This window comes from Dama dama, chromosome 15 (genome assembly GCF_033118175.1).
Source record: "Dama dama isolate Ldn47 chromosome 15, ASM3311817v1, whole genome shotgun sequence".
NCBI classification, from domain to species: Eukaryota; Metazoa; Chordata; class Mammalia; order Artiodactyla; family Cervidae; genus Dama; species Dama dama.
This window is the reverse complement of record NC_083695.1, coordinates 61,804,908-61,823,071: the sequence shown is the minus strand read 5'-3', so window position 1 is coordinate 61,823,071 and position 18,164 is coordinate 61,804,908.

The following is an 18,164-nucleotide window of genomic DNA, read 5'->3' as shown; positions in this document are numbered from 1 at the left end:
AGATTGGTACCAGCTTATATTCATTTTGAAACAATAGTTATTCATTTAGTCAAAATAACAATAAAAGATTTCAAAGGCAGTTTAATGTCTTAAGAAACTTGTGTCATGCACAAAACTCTCTTCTACTTGCCACAAACCTTTTTTTACACTTTTATATTCATCACTCTATTTTCCCATTCAGATAACAGCCACCTGTAAGTTCAGATATACTTCCTTTTTCCTTAAGAGAATGTAATTCCATTCCTTATACCTTTTTATTAAAAACACACCTTACTTTCCTTTAGCAACTGTGAACTGTACTTTATAACATCATTCTGTAGATTGGTAAATATAAATCACTCAAAGCTATGTCATTTGCAAAAGTATCTTCACGAAGTCAATAAATAAACATTAATACCAGGTATCAATTCAATAATGAATATTTCCCAGTTCACACAAGCCTGAAATTCATTTTAATTTTTTTGAATTTAGAATTGTTTGATTCATAAGCACTTACTTCTCTTTAGGCCAATTAAATAGAGCTCATTGACCAATCAGCCTTTAGCAATTTTGTCCAAGGACAAAGACACACACTGAGATACACATAAATTTAGACAGACATATAGACAGAGATCTCATAGTTTTCTGCTTGATATTTAAAATGTCTCTTTTTTTCTGCTTGATATTTAAAATGTCTCTTTGCCCCTTCTTTTTTCTTGGTTTGAGTTCTACCAATTTGTTCATGGCTGGAGTCCCAGATAGAGTGGGCTGTGTATCCCAAGGACATGATAAGAGTTAACTTAGGTTTTTTTCCCCGGCCTGTTTTTGTTTCTCGAACAGAATTGGAGCTCCAAAGAAGTATTTTAACAAGCCAGCTTTTTCTTAATTGCACGTGCAAAAAGAACCAGTTTTGCAATTTCAAAAAGACTTAATTTTAACCAGTTTTCTTTGGAGTTTAAAGAATATCATGGCCATTCAGTATCAAAAATGTCATCTCCCTTTTCGTAGTCATAGTTTCATAGTTAAAAATTAATCCAGTGAATGTTCAAATTGGCTCTGATGACAGGGGTGGACAGACTGATAAGAAGTTGTCCCAGCAGAGATTATCTCTCTGGGCAGGTGAGGTCTTCGCTTAAAGAAAACCTGTCCTTTAACCTCTATTTTCTCCCAGGCTCTTATGCAGTATCCCCTCACCTGTTCTATAGCTGATCTTCCATAAGCACTTGATCTTGAGTTCTCCCCCAATTTCCATTGCCTATTAATTGATCTAAAGAGATGGGGATCTGTCTGGCTTGGTCATGAGCCACCATAATCAAATGGGAACCCTCAGCTAGTCCCTGCACTATTTCTAAGGTAAAAGGGGAATTTACTCCATAATTTTGAACAGCTTGCTTAAGTTTCTTTAGTATTTTAAAGGGAATCTGTTTGTGTACAGCCTCATATACCCCATTAGGATTATTAGGATCTTTCCCAGGAGCTACTCATTCATGTATTGTCCTTGGACATGTCATAGTCAGAGCCTCCAAGTCACCCTCCTGTCGAGTCTGACAAATACCTTTCTGGAGGGGTGACAGAACTGCTGTCCATGACAAGGAAAGAAAAGCTTGAGTCACTCCAGCTGTTAAGATAGGAGTGGGAGGTATACTATCTATGGTGAAACAGATCACCAGCCCAGGTGGGATGCATAAGACAAGTGCTCGGGCCTGGTGCACTGGGAAGACCCAGAGGAATCGGCTGGAGAGGGAGGTGGGAGGGGGGATCGGGATGGGGAATACGTGTAAATCTATGGCTGATTCATATCAATGTATGACAAAACCCACTGAAATGTTGTGAAGTAATTAGCCTCCAATTAATAATAAAAAAAATAAAAATAAAAAAAAAAAGATAGGAGCGGGAGGAAGAGGAGATAAAGAAAATTCGTCCTCCCCAAAGGAAGGTACAGAAGGAACTGTAGCTTTAAGAGTCTCCTGCGTTTTTTTTTTGTTCTACGCCCTCTGGCTTTGTGTATTCAGGTTCTCCCTTTGACTGGGTTTTACCTTCATCCTCACTCCCTTCTGAGCTTTCTGGAGTCTAAAGAGGTTCTAAAATTGATTTTTTTATCAATGTCCAAATTGACCAGATAGATACAGGCAAGGGCTCTCCCCTGCAAAAAGCTTCTCTAATTTACTACCTACCTACTCCCAAGTTCCTAAATCTAAAGTACCGAGAGAAGGGAACCATGGGCAATGTTTCTCAATGGTTTGTAAAAGCTCCAATAGCCGGCCCTCACTAATTTTTTTTGTCGTTCACCGACCCGCCTGGGCCCTGGCCCCATAACAATACAGCCGGTATGGTTCCGAGTTTTCTGAATTTCCTATATTTAACCCCGGTTTTAATGCCTGAGAGTGTTATTTACTGCAAAGGGGGATTTTCAGAGGCCTCACCCCACTCTTCTTCAGTACCGTGCACTGATGTTTCAACTTCAGTTTGGCTCACAGCGATCCTTAACTTTCAAGAGCCCCACGTTGGGCGCCACTTGCTGCAGCCAGCACAACAGGTAGGGATCGAAGGTGGTCGACACACAGTTTGGGAAAAAGAAACTAGAGACAGAATTAAAGTTTTAAAGATGGGGTCAGGGGACTCAAGACCTCTTGGGTCAAGAGCCCTTCTCCTCGGAGCCACATCACTTTTATTTAGTGTCTTGGCAAGCAGAAAGTATCTGTTGTGTTACGATGAAGTCAGCCTCCTGTGTCCCCTGTCACGTCTCCCATTTTATTGATTACTTTAGACTATCTTTGTTATTTTCTTGTGCAAGGGCTATCACCTAGCTAGAGGTCATAGACCTGCATATGCCTTGGGAAAACATCTTAGTGTGTGCACAAGCAGTGTTTTGAATTTGCGCTGATCTGGCATTCCAAAGTCCACACTATGTTTTTTCTTAGCTTAGTAGGGCATGACAACCTCAACGGATGAACCCGATGTACTTTTATTTGGGTTATGCTGTATTGCTATATTTTGCTTTTATTCTTTTCCCATAGTGATTTTCTCATGCTTAGCCAGAGCAACAGGTGGCTGACTATTAACCCCTGAACTGGATAAAATCATAAAGTACATTAAATTTGTTTCCAGCACCCTCGCTTTCCTCTTCCTGGCATACCTTCAAACCCATTTGACAAACATTGTATCTTCCATTTGTAAGTCCCTATGCCAGATGTGGGGTGTAAAGAGTTTGCTCACAGTCTAGCGAGGAAGGCAGACATACATACAACCAACTCTAATTGAAGCCAGACTCTGCAAATAATCATAGCTAATAATCATAGCTAACACTGGTTATTTGTTATGTGCCAGGCACTGTCATTTTTATATGCATTGTCTCATGTAATCGTCACAAAAACCTCCTATGATACAGATTTCTCCATCTGACAGCTGTGGAGGAAAGTTACCTGGCCAAAGTCACCCAGCTAGTAATGTTAATAGACAAAGGAGGGAATTTAGAGTCATATAGTCGGGCAGCAAAGCCTGGCTTCCTAATAAATAAGTTATCCTACCATTCTAGAAGTCTAAGGAAAATCCCATGAGAACCAGAATAAGGAGTGGTGATTTTGGGGAAAAACATCTCAAAGGATGGGACACTTCAGTCTGCCAGGAGCTGGCACATGAGATCTCACCCATGACAAGGTCATAAGGGAGAAAACCTGACAGACAAGGCGGATCAGGTTTTCAGGGATTCCAAAAAGGCCAGCTCACGAGATCCCTCCCATGCAAGGTCACAAGGACAAAACCTGACAGGCAAGGCAGATCAGGTTTTCAGGGATTCTGAAAAGCTGCCCCCAGTGCTCACCTTAAAGATGATATCTGTCTTTCTGATGCTTGCTTCAATAGACTACTCCCTAATTTCTGTGACACAGGCAGAAGGCCTTCCCTGATCTCTTTCCAAATAAGAATCAATTTAGAACTTTAATCAATAAGTTTCCCGGGTGGTGGTATTTTATGAGATTATCCAGGGTGAAAGGAGTGTTTTAATTTAAACTTCTTTGCTGGTATTTTAGTTTGTTTGGCAAATGCGTCTATGCCCTTGGTACTAATATGCATGACTGCTTATAATACCCTAATCATAAAACAGCATAAAGAACCTGATCATATAAAGGCCCTAATAGACATAGAGCCTTTTTGGGGGGTGAAGGGGTCCTATTAGAAAACATAAGAAAAATTATTCTAAAGGTGGTTATTGGGTTAACATTTGCTTGCTGTGTTTTTGCTCTTAATGTGCTAAGGTTGTGTTATAGAAACCATTGTTAATATAGTTATAGATCTAGAAAAATAAGAGCTTAGCCCTAGTGTGATAACAATGAAACGGTCATTAATTATCACCCAGGAGTGCTAGGCAGGGGCTGCCTCACCAAAGTCACAGAGTCAGTGTGGGGTAAACTTCTTAGATAAACGTAACTGACAACTTCTGCAGAAGGATTAATTTTTATGTTAACAAGGTTATGCTTCTACTCTGTACTGTTGCCCTATGAGACTGCTACCTTTCAGTTAAGGTCACCAGAGAAACAGAAAATAGGTTTACATTCACCTGACTTGCATAAAATGTTAATAGGCCCCAAGGCCAGAAGATAATGTACAAGACCCTCATAAACAAAGAAGTATGCAGAAAACACCCTGGTTTCATGAAGAACAAGCTGATGTAATGTTAAACTATCTTCCCCTTAGAAATGTACTAATTTAGGGTATAAAAGCCATGGTAAAAAATAAAGCATTGCCAGACCCTGCCAGACTCTGCTGCATCCCCCGTCTGGTCACTCTCTTTCTCTTTCTCTCTCCCTCGCAGACTTAGCCCTATCAAGGCTGGTCTCACGTGTCTTCTCTCACTGACGCCGTTCATCCCGAGGGTACCCCCTGGATCCTGCCGAGGCTGAACCCCGGCAAGGTGATTTTGGGAGAAAACTTCTCAAAGGATGGGACACTTCAGTCAAACCTAGAAAGATAAGTAGAGTCTGGAGCCCACAGTAAGCGCCTTCCAAGTCCCTCAGTGCTTAAAGACCAGTTCTCTCTCTTTTACCAAAACTACAGGTTAGATTTAAGAGTAAAAAGCTTTTTCCACTTTTTCTTAAGTTCCAAGTAGGGAACCTATTTACATTTTCATCCTAGAGATTTGAAGGCAGAAATCCAAAGTTTGTCTTGCAAGGTCATTGGGCACATTTGGTAAACAGTTTTTACAAATGGCAGTGATTGGTCTTGCTTATACTTGGTCAAAAAGGTCAGTTTTCATTCCAATCCCAAAGAAAGGCAATCCCAAAGAATGCTCAAACTACCGCACAATTGCACTCATCTCACACGCTAGTAAAGTAGTGTTCAAAATTCTCCAAGCCAGGCTTCAGCAATATGTGAACCGTGAACTTCCAGATGTTCAACTGGTTTTAGAAAAGGCAGAGGAACCAGAGATCAAATTGCCAATATCCACTGGATCATCGAAAAAGCAAGAGAGTTCCAGAAAAACATCTATTTCTGCTTTATTGACTATGCCAAAGCCTTTGACTGTGTGGATCACAATAAACTGTGGAAAATTCTGAAAGGGATGGGAATACCAGACCACCTGACCTGCCTCTTGAGAAACCTGTATGCAGGTCAGGAAGCAACAGTTAGAACTGGACATGGAACAACAGACTGGTTCCAAATAGGAAAAGGTGTATGTCAAAACTGTATACCGTCACCCTGCTTATTTAACTTACATGCAGAGTACATCATGAGAAACGCTGGACTGGAAGAAGCACAAGCTGAAATCAAGATTGCGGGGAGAAATATCAATAACCTCAGATATGCAGATGACACCACCCTTATGGCAGCAAGTGGGAAGAGAAATTAAAAAACCTCTTGATGAAAGTGAAAGAAGAGAGTGAAAAAGTTGGCTTAAAGCTCAACATTCAGAAAACTAAGATCATGGCATCTGGTCCCATCACTTCATGGGAGATAGATGGGGAGACAGTGGAAACAGTGTCAGACTTTATTTTTTGGGGCTCCAAAATCACTGCAGATGGTGACTGCAGCCATGAAATTAAAAGACGTTTACTCCTTGGAAGGCAAGTTATGACCAACCTAGATAGCATATTAAAAAGCAGAGACATTACTTTGCCGACAAAGGTCTGTCTAGCCAAGGCTATGGTTTTTCCAGTGGTCATGTATGGATGTGAGAGTTGGACTGTGAAGAAAGCTGAGCACCGAAAAATTGATGCTTTTGAACTGTGGTGTTGGAGAAGACTCTTGAGAGTCCCTTGGACTGCAAGGAGATCCAGCCAGTCCATCCTAAAGGAGATCAGTCCTGGGTGTTCATTGGAAGGACTGATGCTGAAGCTGAAACTCCAATACTTTGGCTACCTCATGCGAAGAATTGACTCATTGGAAAAGACCCTGATGCTGGGAGGGATTGGGGGCAGGAGGAGAAGGGGATGACAGAAGATGAAATGACTGGATGGCATCACCGACTCGATGGACATGAGTTTGAGTACACTCCGGGAGTTGGTGATGGACAGGGAGGCCTGACGTGCTGCGATTCATGGGGTCGCAAAGAGTCAGACACAACTGAGCGACTGAACTGAACTGATACTTGGCCAAATCACATTTTAAGTATATTTTCTCCCTTGTGTGGTCTTTTTGGTTGCTTCTGACTCCATAACCAGTGATATGTCCCAAAGAATTAATGTTTAATCCCACCTACCTATGCAGAGTGAAGGTGAAGACTGGGGCATATCCTCTGGGTCTGTTCCCTGTGAGCTCTATTCTCTGAAAAAGTTTGGAGGCAGCCAAAATTGAGGGCAGCCTTTGTGGTGAAGAATTATCACACCTCTCGATGATTTGATGAAAGTGCAGATCGGCTGAGGCACTAGATTTGTATTGGTGAGTGTGTGTATGTGCTTCAAGGCAGTGTTTCTTATACGTCAATGTGCATGTGCATCCCTGGGGACCTTGTTAAAATGCAGATTCTGGTCCAGCAGCTTTGGAGTGGGGCCTGAGATTCTGCCTGTCAGAATCTAGCAGGTGTTGGTAATACCGCCCCTGCTTAGGCCACGCTTCAAATAGCCATGCCATAAGGTCATTGTATGTCTTAGTCTCAGGACTTATTTTGGTACCAAATGACCAAGCCCTCCCTCCCCAGTCCCCCCCCCCACGAACTGAAGAAGGAAATGGCAACCCATTCCAGTATTCTTGCCTGAAAAATTCCATGGACAGAGGAGCGTGGCAGGCTGCAGTCCTTGGGGCTACAAAGAGTTGGACCTGACTTGGCCACTAAACAACAACAACAAAAGCACAACATAGTGTTGTAATATGAGAGAGCCATAACTATGACTTAATTAAAATTACTTTATATGATATTTATTTTTTAGACATTCAATTTTCACAAAAGTCTTCAGCCTTTATTAGTGGACCTCTTCTGGAATTCCCAGAGGCACCTTTACATTTAGACAGATTTAGAAAGATTAAAGAGAGTCATCCTTTTCAAAGGGTTTCAGTGTTCAGTCAATTGAAATGATCCTATTATGCATCAAAGAAATGCCAGTTTCATTCACATAGGCTTTACTTCCTCTATGTTCTGCTTTAATGACCTCAGCCTTTTTCATTTTTCACTTACATCCTGTTTCAACCAGTTTATCTATCCCCTGGCTTTAATTAACACATGTACCTGTCCATGACCACTATATCTTTAGCCCTACTCCAGTCTTCTCTCTGAGCCCATAATTAACTACCCTAGTATTTAACTACCTTTCCAATACCTCTGCTGGCATATCAGCGCTACAAGTTCCAATCTTCACAGGTCTCCCCTACCTCTCTTTCCCAATCCACTGGAGCCACAGTTATTCACTTAGTTTGGGAGCCATTTGAGACTCTTTCTCCTCCTCTACCCTCCACATCCTATCAATCAGTAATGCTTGTTAATTCTATGTCTTAAATTTGTCCACTATCTTTATCCCCATTGCCACTATGCTGACTTAGCCCTTGCCATCTTTTTCAGGATTATTGCATTGCCTCCTCCAAGATCATCCTGACTTCAGTCTTTTTTTTTTAATTAGTTTATTTTTTATTGAAGGATAATTGCTTTACAGAATTTTGCTGTTTTCTGTCAAACCTCAACATGAATCAGCCATAGATATTCATATATCCTCTCCTTTTTGAACCTCCCTCCTATCTCCCTCCCCATCCCACCCCTCTAGGTTGATACATAGCCCCTGTTTGAGTTTCCTGAGCCATAAAACAAATTCCCGTTGGCTATCTATTTTACATATGGTAATGTAAATGTCCATGTTACTCTTTCCATACATCTTACCTTCTCCTCTCCTCTCCCCATGTCCATAAGTCTACTGTCTATGGCTGTTTCTCTGTTGTTGCCCTGTAAATAAATTCTTCAGTACCATTTTTCTAGATTCCATATGTATGTGTCAGAATATGATATTTATCTTTCTCTTTCTGACTTACTTCACTCTGTATAATAGCTTCTAGGTTCGTCCACCTCATTAGAACTGACTCAAAGGCATTCCTTTTCATGGCTGAGTAATATTCCATTGTGTATATGTACCACAACTTCTTTATCCATTCATCTGTCCATGGACATTGAGTTTTTTGTTTCCTTGTTCTAGCTATTGTAAATAGTGCTGCAATGAACAATGGGATACATGTGCCTTTTTCAATTTTGGTTTCCTCGAGGTATATGCCTAGAGGTGGGATTGCAGGGTCCTATGGTGGTTTTATTCCTAGTTTTTTAAGGAATCTTCATACCATCTTCCATAGTGGCTTCATCAATTTACATTCCCACCAACAGTGCAAGAGCATTCCCTTTTCTCCACACCCTCTCCAGCATCCATTGTTTCTAGACTTTTTGATGATGGCCATTCTGACCAGTGTGAGGTGATATCTCATTGTAGTTTTGATTTGCATTTCTCTAATAATGAGTGATGTTGAGCATCTTTTCATGTGTTTGTTAGCCATTTGTATGTCTTCTTTGGAGAAATGTCTGTTTAGGTCTTTTTCCCGCTTCTTCATTGGGTTGTTTCTTTCTCTGGCATTGAGTTGTATGAGCCACTTGTATATTTTGGAAATTAATCCTTTGTCAGTTGTTTCATTTGCTATGGTTTTCTCCCATTTTGAGGGTTGTCTTTTCACCTTGTTTATAGTTTCCTTTACTGTGCAAAGCTTTTAAGTTTAATCAGGTCCCACTTGTTTACTTTTGTTATTTCCATTACTCTAGGAGGTGGGTCATAGAGGATCTTGCTTTGATTTATGTCATCGAGTGTTCTGCCTATGTTTACCTCTAAGAGTTTTATAGTTTCTGGTCTTACATTTAGGTTTTTAATCCATTTTGAGTTTATCTTTGTGTATGGTGTTAGGAAGCATTCTAATTTCATTCTTTTACATATTTCTGTCCAGTTTTCCCAGCACCATTTATTGAAGAGGCTGTCTTTGCCCCATTGTATATTCTTGCCTCCTTTGTCAAAAATAAAGTAACCATGGGTACATGGGTTTATTTCTGGGCTTTCTATCTTGTTCCATTGGTCTATATTTCTGAGGTTTCTTTCTTTGTCAGTACCATACTGTCTTGATGACTGTAGCTTTGTAGTATAATCTGGAGTCAGGCAGGTTGATTTCTCCAGCTCCATTATTCTTTCTCAAGACCGCTTTGGCTATTTGGGGTCTTTTGTGTTTCCAAATGAATTGTGAAATTTTTTGTTCTAGTTCTGTGAAACATGCCATTGGTAATTTGATAGGGATTGCATTGAATCTGTAGATTGCATTTGGTAGTACAGTCATTTTCACAATATTGATTCTTCCTACCCAGGAACATGGAATATCTCTCCATCTGTTTATGTCATCTTTGATTTCTTTCATTAGTGTCTTGTAATTTTCTGTGTACAGTTCTTTTGTCTCCTTAGGTAAGTTTATTTGTAGATATTTAATTCTTTTTTTGCAATGGTGAATGAGATTGATTTCTTAATTTCTCTTTCTGATTTTTCATTGTTAGTATATCAAAGTACAAGTGATTTCTGTGTATTGATTTTGTATCCTACAACTGCTAAATTTACTGACTAGCTCTAGTAATTTTCTGATACTATCTCTAAGGTTTTCTATGTACAGTATCATGTCACCTGCAAACAATGAGAGCTTTACTTCTTTTTCAATCTGGATTCTTTTTATTTCTTTTTCTTCTCTGATTGCTGTAGCTAGGACTTCCAGAACTATGTTGAATAGTGGCAGAAGTGGACACCCTTGTCTTGTTCCTGCTCTTTGAGGGAATGCTTTCAGTTTTTCACCGTTGAGAATAATGTTTGCTGTAAGCTTATCATATATGACCTTTTGTTGGTCCTTTAATGGACTGGAACCTGGTGGTCTGGAGTCGACGATAAGAAAGTAAGAGAGAGAAAGAGGCTGATAGCGCTTGTTGGTCCTTTAATGGACTGGAACCTGGTGGCCCGGAGAGTAAGAGAGAGAGAAAGAGGCTGGTATCCCCTGGTTTACGTGGAAAGCCAATAGAGTCCTGTTCTTAGGGCTCGCGCTGCTGCACATAGGCACCAGGCACCCTCTCGAGTGGGTGAAGGTACAGTGCGCCTTCTCTAGAGGGTCTTAGAAGCTCGGGCAAGAAAGTGAGCTCAGCGGGCCTCCGCACTCCAAGGAATTAGCCAGAAATAGAGAGAGAGAGAGAAAGACAGAAAGAAGGAATAGAAGGAAAGAAAGAAAGACACGGGGACCAAAGCTCTGATGGAGCAAAGGTGTTTTAATCAACATGGTGTGGGCATATATACTGTCTTACAGGGTGGTTATTCTCAGCAAAGACAAAGATTAAAATTTCAGACTTACAAAACATAAGATGATCCCTATCAAAGAGAGAGAGTTGCAAACAATCACCTTTTACCATTTGGCTCATAAAAAGGAAGAGGGCACTTATCACTGTAATGAGAAATGCCTGGATTCCTCAGCCCCGGGAAAGGCATGCCTCTCCTCTTAATTCCTGAATATTCAGGAATCAATAAGGGCCAGAGGGTTCCTGACAGATCCAAAAGAGCACACAGGAAGCCTCTTGTTAAATGCTTCCTGACAGTAATTGCAGCCATGAAATTAAAAGATGCTTACTCCTTGGAAGGAAGTTATGACCAACCTAGATAGCATATTAAAAAGCAGAGACATTACTTTGCCGACAAAGGTCCATCTAGCCAAGGCTATGGTTTTTCCAGTGGTCATGTATGGATGTGAGAGTTGGACTGTGAAGAAAGCTGAGCACCGAAAAATTGATGCTTTTGAACCGTGGTGTTGGAGAAGACTCTTGAGAGTCCCTTGGACTGCAAGGAGATCCAGCCAGTCCATCCTAAAGGAGATCAGTCCTGGGTGTTCATTGGAAGGACTGATGCTGAACCTGAAACTCCAATACTTTGGCTACCTCATGCGAAGAATTGACTCATTGGAAAAGACCCTGATGCTGGGAGGGATTGGGGGCAGGAGGAGAAGGGGATGACAGAAGATGAAATGACTGGATGGCATCACCGACTCGATGGACATGAGTTTGAGTACACTCCGGGAGTTGGTGATGGACAGGGAGGCCTGACGTGCTGCGATTCATGGGGTCACAAAGAGTCGGACACGACTGAGTGACTGAACTGAATTGAACTGAACTGAACTGAACTGAGGGTTAGTTCTCTGGTAGTCTAGGGTCTTGGAGTCAGTGCTCCCACACGTAAAGCTCAGAGCTTGATCTTGAAAAGCTCCCCCTACAGTATATTCTGTGTCTGTTGCGTTCACCTTCCAGCTGCCTGGGTTAACTAGAATCCTCTCCTCCAGACCGTCCTCTGCTACTCTTGCAAGAATCTCAGCCATCGCCACAGAGGTCCCCGTCACCAGAACAGTCTCGGTCTCTAGTACCAAAGCATAAGCCACAGAACCAGAGGAGCGCCTCTACCACTAGCCAGGTTACCTCTTACTGCACACTGGCCCTGACTTCGGTCTTATTCTTCATATTAACCCATCTTCCATGTCATGATTCAGAATGCAAATCTTATCATATTGCTTCCTAGCTAAAAAATCTTCAGTGAGACTCCATTGCCCATAATAGAGCTTCCTGAAAGATGTGTGCTACAATGAATTAAGACATGCCAAACATGGCTATGTATGTGGCCAGCCAGCCACAAGCAGCCCCAATCTTTTACCCTGGTATCCATATGTGTATTCATTTTCCATGTACATCATGAGTGGTATGGTAAGGAAGGACTGGCTATAATATTAGGTTCAAACTCCAGCCACTTGCCAAGTTCTCCCTCTCATCTCTAGTACTCACTGCTTCATATCTTATTATCTAATCAGTGCCATTTCCTGCCATGTGCAAAGCTGTTTCATATCTATATCATTGTACAGAGGGTAAATTCATCCATCAAACTTGGGATGAACCTCTCCCTGTCTCTATCTGGCAAATATCTACACATCTTTTAAAATGTAATTCAAACTTCTCCTTCGTGGGTAGTCTTCTCTGAGTTTCCAGGATGAAATTGCCATTTCAGCCTTTGTGCTTTCATTGTAATTCCTAATCCACCTCTATTATGGGATTATCATACTGAAGAGCATCTTTTGGTTAGTATGTTTATCTCCCTTGCTGATCTGAGACTTTTCATCTTTGCTTCCCTAGTGCTTGACACACAGGAGGCTTAAGAAAAGATTAGGTGAACCAAATGCAATGAACTAGTTTACATCAGTCAGGATGGGCTAGGTTATGCTGCTAAAACAAATGACTTAACACAACAAAAGTTTATTTTTCTGTCTTTTTGTAATCATTCAGGTTGATGGATGTTCCATATGTAAACTCCTATGTGTGTATAATTTATAAATATATATAACATACATATATTTAAATTATGATGTAATGCACATATCATAAAATTCAGCATTTTAATCAGAGTGTACAATGTAGTGGCCTTAAGTATATTTACAATGTTGTGAAACCATCACTAGTATCTAATTCCAGAAATTTTCATTAACCCAAATGGAAATCGCACATCCATTTAGCAGTCACTCTTCATTCCCTACTCCATCAACTCTCACTGCAGCACCTTGCAATCATAATCTGCTTTCTTTATTTGCCTATTTTGTGTGTTTCATATAATCGGAATCATATAATATGTGGCCTTTTTTGTCTGGTTTCTTTCATTTAGCACACTGTTTTCAATTTTCATTTATGTTGTAACATGTATCAGTGCTTCATTCCTGTTTATGACTGAATAATACCATTATGGGTTTCCCTGGTGGCTCAGTGGTAAAGAATCTGCCTGCTAATGTAGGAGACTTGGGTTCAATCCCTGGGTTGGGAAGATGCCCTGTGTTCTTGCCAGTGTTCTTGCCAGGAAAATTCCATGGACGGAGGTGCAGGCCTACCATGTTCAAGAAATGGGAGCACTGAGATGTTTGTGAATATTCCTAATGATGTCACAGAGTTAATACCAAGGGAAATGAGAGATTAGCTCAAAACAGACCCATCATTTCTCTGCAAGTTCATATGCACAAATCAGGCCAGTATCTGTTACTTAAATATTATAAAGTTTCCAGAAGGAAGATGAACAGAGAATTGCTGAGAGTGGTGTGGTGGTGGTTTAGTTGCTCAGCCGTGTCTGACTCTTTGTGACCCCATGGACTGTAGCTCGCCACGCTCCTCTATCCATGGGATTTCCCAGGCAGGAATACTGGAGTGGGTTGCCATTTCCTTCTCCAGGGGATCTTCCCCACCCAGGATCAAACCTGGGGCTCCTACATTGCAGGCAGAGTCTTTACCGACTGAGCCACCAGAGGCCCAAGAGTGGTATAGAATGAGGTAAAAGAGGAGGGGAGAATAAAAGCCAGAAGGAAAGAAGAACAGAAACAAATAAAAGAATTTCCAAAGAATTCTTAGTTTTGTTAATTAATTATAAACACATTTTGTATCTTTGAAAAAAAAATAAACCTCTTTTTTTTTTAATACAATATAGTATAGCTAGAAATCACTCAAACTATGGCAATTTCACTTTCATACTGGAGTTGGTTCAGCCCTCAGCAGCTTCACAAATAACTGCTGCAGTACATTTTGTTAGATAAAATAACTGAACAATCATTTTCTGATGCAACTACAAAATCAATCTGAAAAAATGTAGAAATAAATATCTGCATGGGAGGATTTTCCTGAAAAGGAGCACTGCATGTCAACAAGCTACTTCTGTCACCCAGCAACTGCCCTTTAGAGTTCCCTCCAATAGGGTGGTTTCAGCTGGCAGCTGGTGCAACCTTGAAAGGATCCAATTTGTTTTCCTGCTCCCTGATGTGTAGAGGTCACTGCTGGTTACAATGTGGTTGCTACTCAGTATTATCTGGAGTGTGATAAGGGGGCAGAATTGCCTTGAAATGCTCTTTTTTAAAATCTTGATGTTGACTCTGCATATACAGATGGGTCACACTAGATGCACATTTCAAAGCCTAAAGGTATTTACATTTTAAAAATAAGAATGACCAACAGGGGTGGTAATGGAGAGGATGGGGGGATAAGCATTATACTTTCTCTAGTTTGTAGCTGTTCAATCAATAAACTAACATTCATTATTCAAACTGCCTGGGTTTGAATCTTGTCTCTACCACTAAATGTATGTCCTTAGGCGTGCTTACTAATCTCTCTATGGTGTATTTGAATCATCTATAAAATGGGACTAATAATAATATTTACCACATAGACTTGTGATGATTAAATGAGCTCATACACGTAACAGTGTTTAGGAAGAGGTATGGTACACAGTAGCCCTGTGTAAGCAAAACCTTTGATTGTTTTGGAATCATGTTCTATCTTGACAAATCACTTTTCTTCCACCCCTCCCTGACTGCATTAGGTACCCCTGTTGTGCGTCTCTCTGGCAAGCTGTACTTTCCGATGGCTACACAGCGCTTAATTGGAATTACAGTTTAATTTTCTGTTGAATTACCTGTGTCCCCCAATAGCTGGAAACTTCCCTGATGGCCCAAGTGGTAAAGAATCTGCCTACAGTGTAGGAGACACAGGAGATGCAGATTCAGTCTGGGGGTCAGGAAGATCCCCTGGAGGAGGAAATGGCAATCTGCTCCAGTATTCTTGCCTAGAAAATCCCACAGACATCGGAGTCTGGTGAGCCACAGTACATCGCATTGCAAAGAGTCGGACCTGACTGAACATTGCATGTGTGGATGCCCAATAGCTGAATGCTCTAGGTAGGTAGAGACCCGGTCCATATTGTGCACCACTGCATCCACATGTGTTGGAGGTCTTACTTACCTGTTGTGCTTTGAGCAGGATAGTATGAGGATGCAAGAGTTGCCGACCTAACCTACTGGGGAACAAGGAGCAGGCAGCAGCTGACTGAGATTTACCAGGACTTTACAGAGACTCAGAAGAAAGCTTGCCAAGTCATAAGCATGCAAGCATGCATTTTGAGCAGGGAATAATCTTAATTTGAGGTCTTGTAACATTGCTGCTTGAGCATGATGTAGCTACCAACTGACCCTCTAGGGAACAAAGGCACACATTCATTATCTTGTCTTTGAACCCTTTTTTGCATGTAATGAGATTCATTTGAATTCACTTTAGAATGGTCTGGTGGGAGAACAGAGAACATATAAGGATAGCCTTGCTGTGTCTCAGAACCCAAGGGCAGGAACACAGCTGATCCCCTGCCCGGCTCCCGTCAGGAACTAAGGCACCCTTTGACCTCTCTCATTCTCTCTGGAGCTAGATGCTTCCTTGACCCTGGATCTCCTTGCCCCTCTGCTTCTTCTTCTATTTCTTCATTTCTCTGTTTAGTGCAAGAAAAGTCTCTCAGCTTCTGTGGTTAAGTGTCCCTCCGTTCCAGCTGTACCCTGAGAATAACGAGCAGCTCCTTAGCTGCCAAACTTAATTTTCAGGAGAGAATCTGATTGGTTCAAATTGAGCCAGCTGTCTCACTGGATCTGGTTTATAGTTGCCCAGGATCATCTATCACAAACCAGGTTGCCAGGAGTCTACTTTCACGGTTGAGCAGTTCACTCTGAACGGGTTCACTGAGAAATGGGCGGGTACTCTATTAGGCTTCTGTTAAAACAATATCATTCAAAGTGGTCTACAGTATTCTGCAAGATTGGGTAAGGCAATAATAGTACAGAGAGAAGAAAACATCTTAATGAACCAGAAACCACTGCCTTTGTGTGACTTTTGAAAATTGTCCCTTTAATGGCATTGAAGAACATACAAATAAAACTTCTTTTGGATGGGACATCGTTCAAAATGAACTACACAGTTCTCTGAAAACAAGAGAACACATGTTTCCCACTTTACCTGGAACTTTCATCCCTCCTTATACATTCAACTAGTCCCTACCCCCCTTTCAGATCTCTCTTTTACATATTCCCCAGGTGAAGAGCATATTTTGTTCTTTTCCCCCCAAGGAATTTATTTGGCTTGATCAGGGATGGGGAGGGCCTTGCATCTAAAAGGAGGTGTTGGGCTTCTTGATAAGTGTGGCTTGTGCTGGGCAGGACCCAAGGGGCCAGTGGGAACTTGATCTTGGACTTGGGAAGCTGCTTGACTACCAGTCAGTGCCACTTTGCTGGCTGTGAGCTCTTCCACCTTCATGATCTGAATCAACTGGGCCATGCCAAGTGCCCATGTCATGGTGGCATGGAGTTATAGCACCTGCAGAGGTCAGACCTGAATACCGGCAGTATACCTGCAAACTATTTTACCAGAATCCTGGAGAATATGTTTGATTAACAAACTCAGGTATGCAAGATATGAACACTTAGCTTTCCACGAATGAACTTGATTTCTGTTATAAGCCCTTGTCTGGATTTGAGTGATTGCCAGACCACTTTCCCAGTGTTACACCGAACACTGGTATTGAGTGTTTAACTACTGGAGAGAATGGTGGGGATGGGGCCAAGTCAAATGCCTGGTTTTTGTTTGCTGGCATGTGCTAGGAAGTCCTCATTTTCACCTGGTCTTTAGTTGTTAATCCACAAAAGTCCTAGTCATCATCCCCACCTTGGCTCTCTGGGTGCCTTCTCAGGAGCACTAAGCTCCTGGTTTCCAACATCATACCAGGCCCATGAACCCCATAGCATTGTTGCTGCCCTTTACTATGCCTGCATTGAATTTAGGGAAATTGCTTCTGTCCCCATACATACATGGGTGCTGAGGTCCTCAGGAAACATTTCTTGGGCCCACTTGCCCACACCACTACAGCCATTTTTAGTCTGAGGTCTTGCCTCCCGTCCTCTCCTCAGCTCAGAACCCCAATCTTATTTACAGTGTCTACTGTTTTGTCCCATTGGGACTTTACTGAAGAGAGGCCATTTAGGTCCCCTTCACATTTAAAACTTCAAAACCTATCCAGGATCTCGGTCCTGGAAGGGAACCTCCTCCATGCCCAGGCAGCCCATGGGAGAAGCACTGGTAAATGTTCCTCTCTTAGAGCCAAGTAGAACCAGTCTACTCCCAAGCCAAGGTCAGAGAAACTTTGTCTAATCTGGAGATGGCAGGTAGAGGAGGAGTGGGATAGGAGAAAGAAGGGAAGAGAAATAAATAAGAAACAAATGTAGGAATGGACAAAACTGGGTTTCAAATGGCTTTCTGTGCCTTTCTTTATCCGTGGCAAAGCTCCACTTAATGAATCCTTTACCCACTTAGGAAAGCAGTGATCACTGAGAGTCAATAAGAATTTACTAGTTAAGTTAACCTTATTTTTATTTTTGATGATTTGCAAAGTTTCAAAATCAAGGCTATGCTGGAGGTGGTGTTCCCAGATTTCTGCAAGGCAGGTGGGAAAGCAGTGGTCACTGGGAGTTGGTAAGAATCTTTAGCATTAATAGGTACTTTTATATATGATATTTCATTTAATCCTAAAAATAACTCAATGAGTAGAAGAAAAGCATATATCAAGTGTCAATTGTCTAGTGCTATGTCATATACTACTCCACAACTTAGTAACTTAAAACAACAACCATTTTATTTATTCGCAGTGTGGACAGGGCTCAGGGGGAAAGCTTATCAGTTGGGGGTGGAATATCCAGTTCCACAATGGCTCTTTCACATGGTCCGTGAGTCTGTGCTGACTGTCAGTTGGAAGCCTCAGTTCTTGCTCTCAGCTAGAAGGACGGTTAATTTTCTATGACAACATGACTGGGCTAAGGCATACTCTCAGATAACTGGTAAAATATTA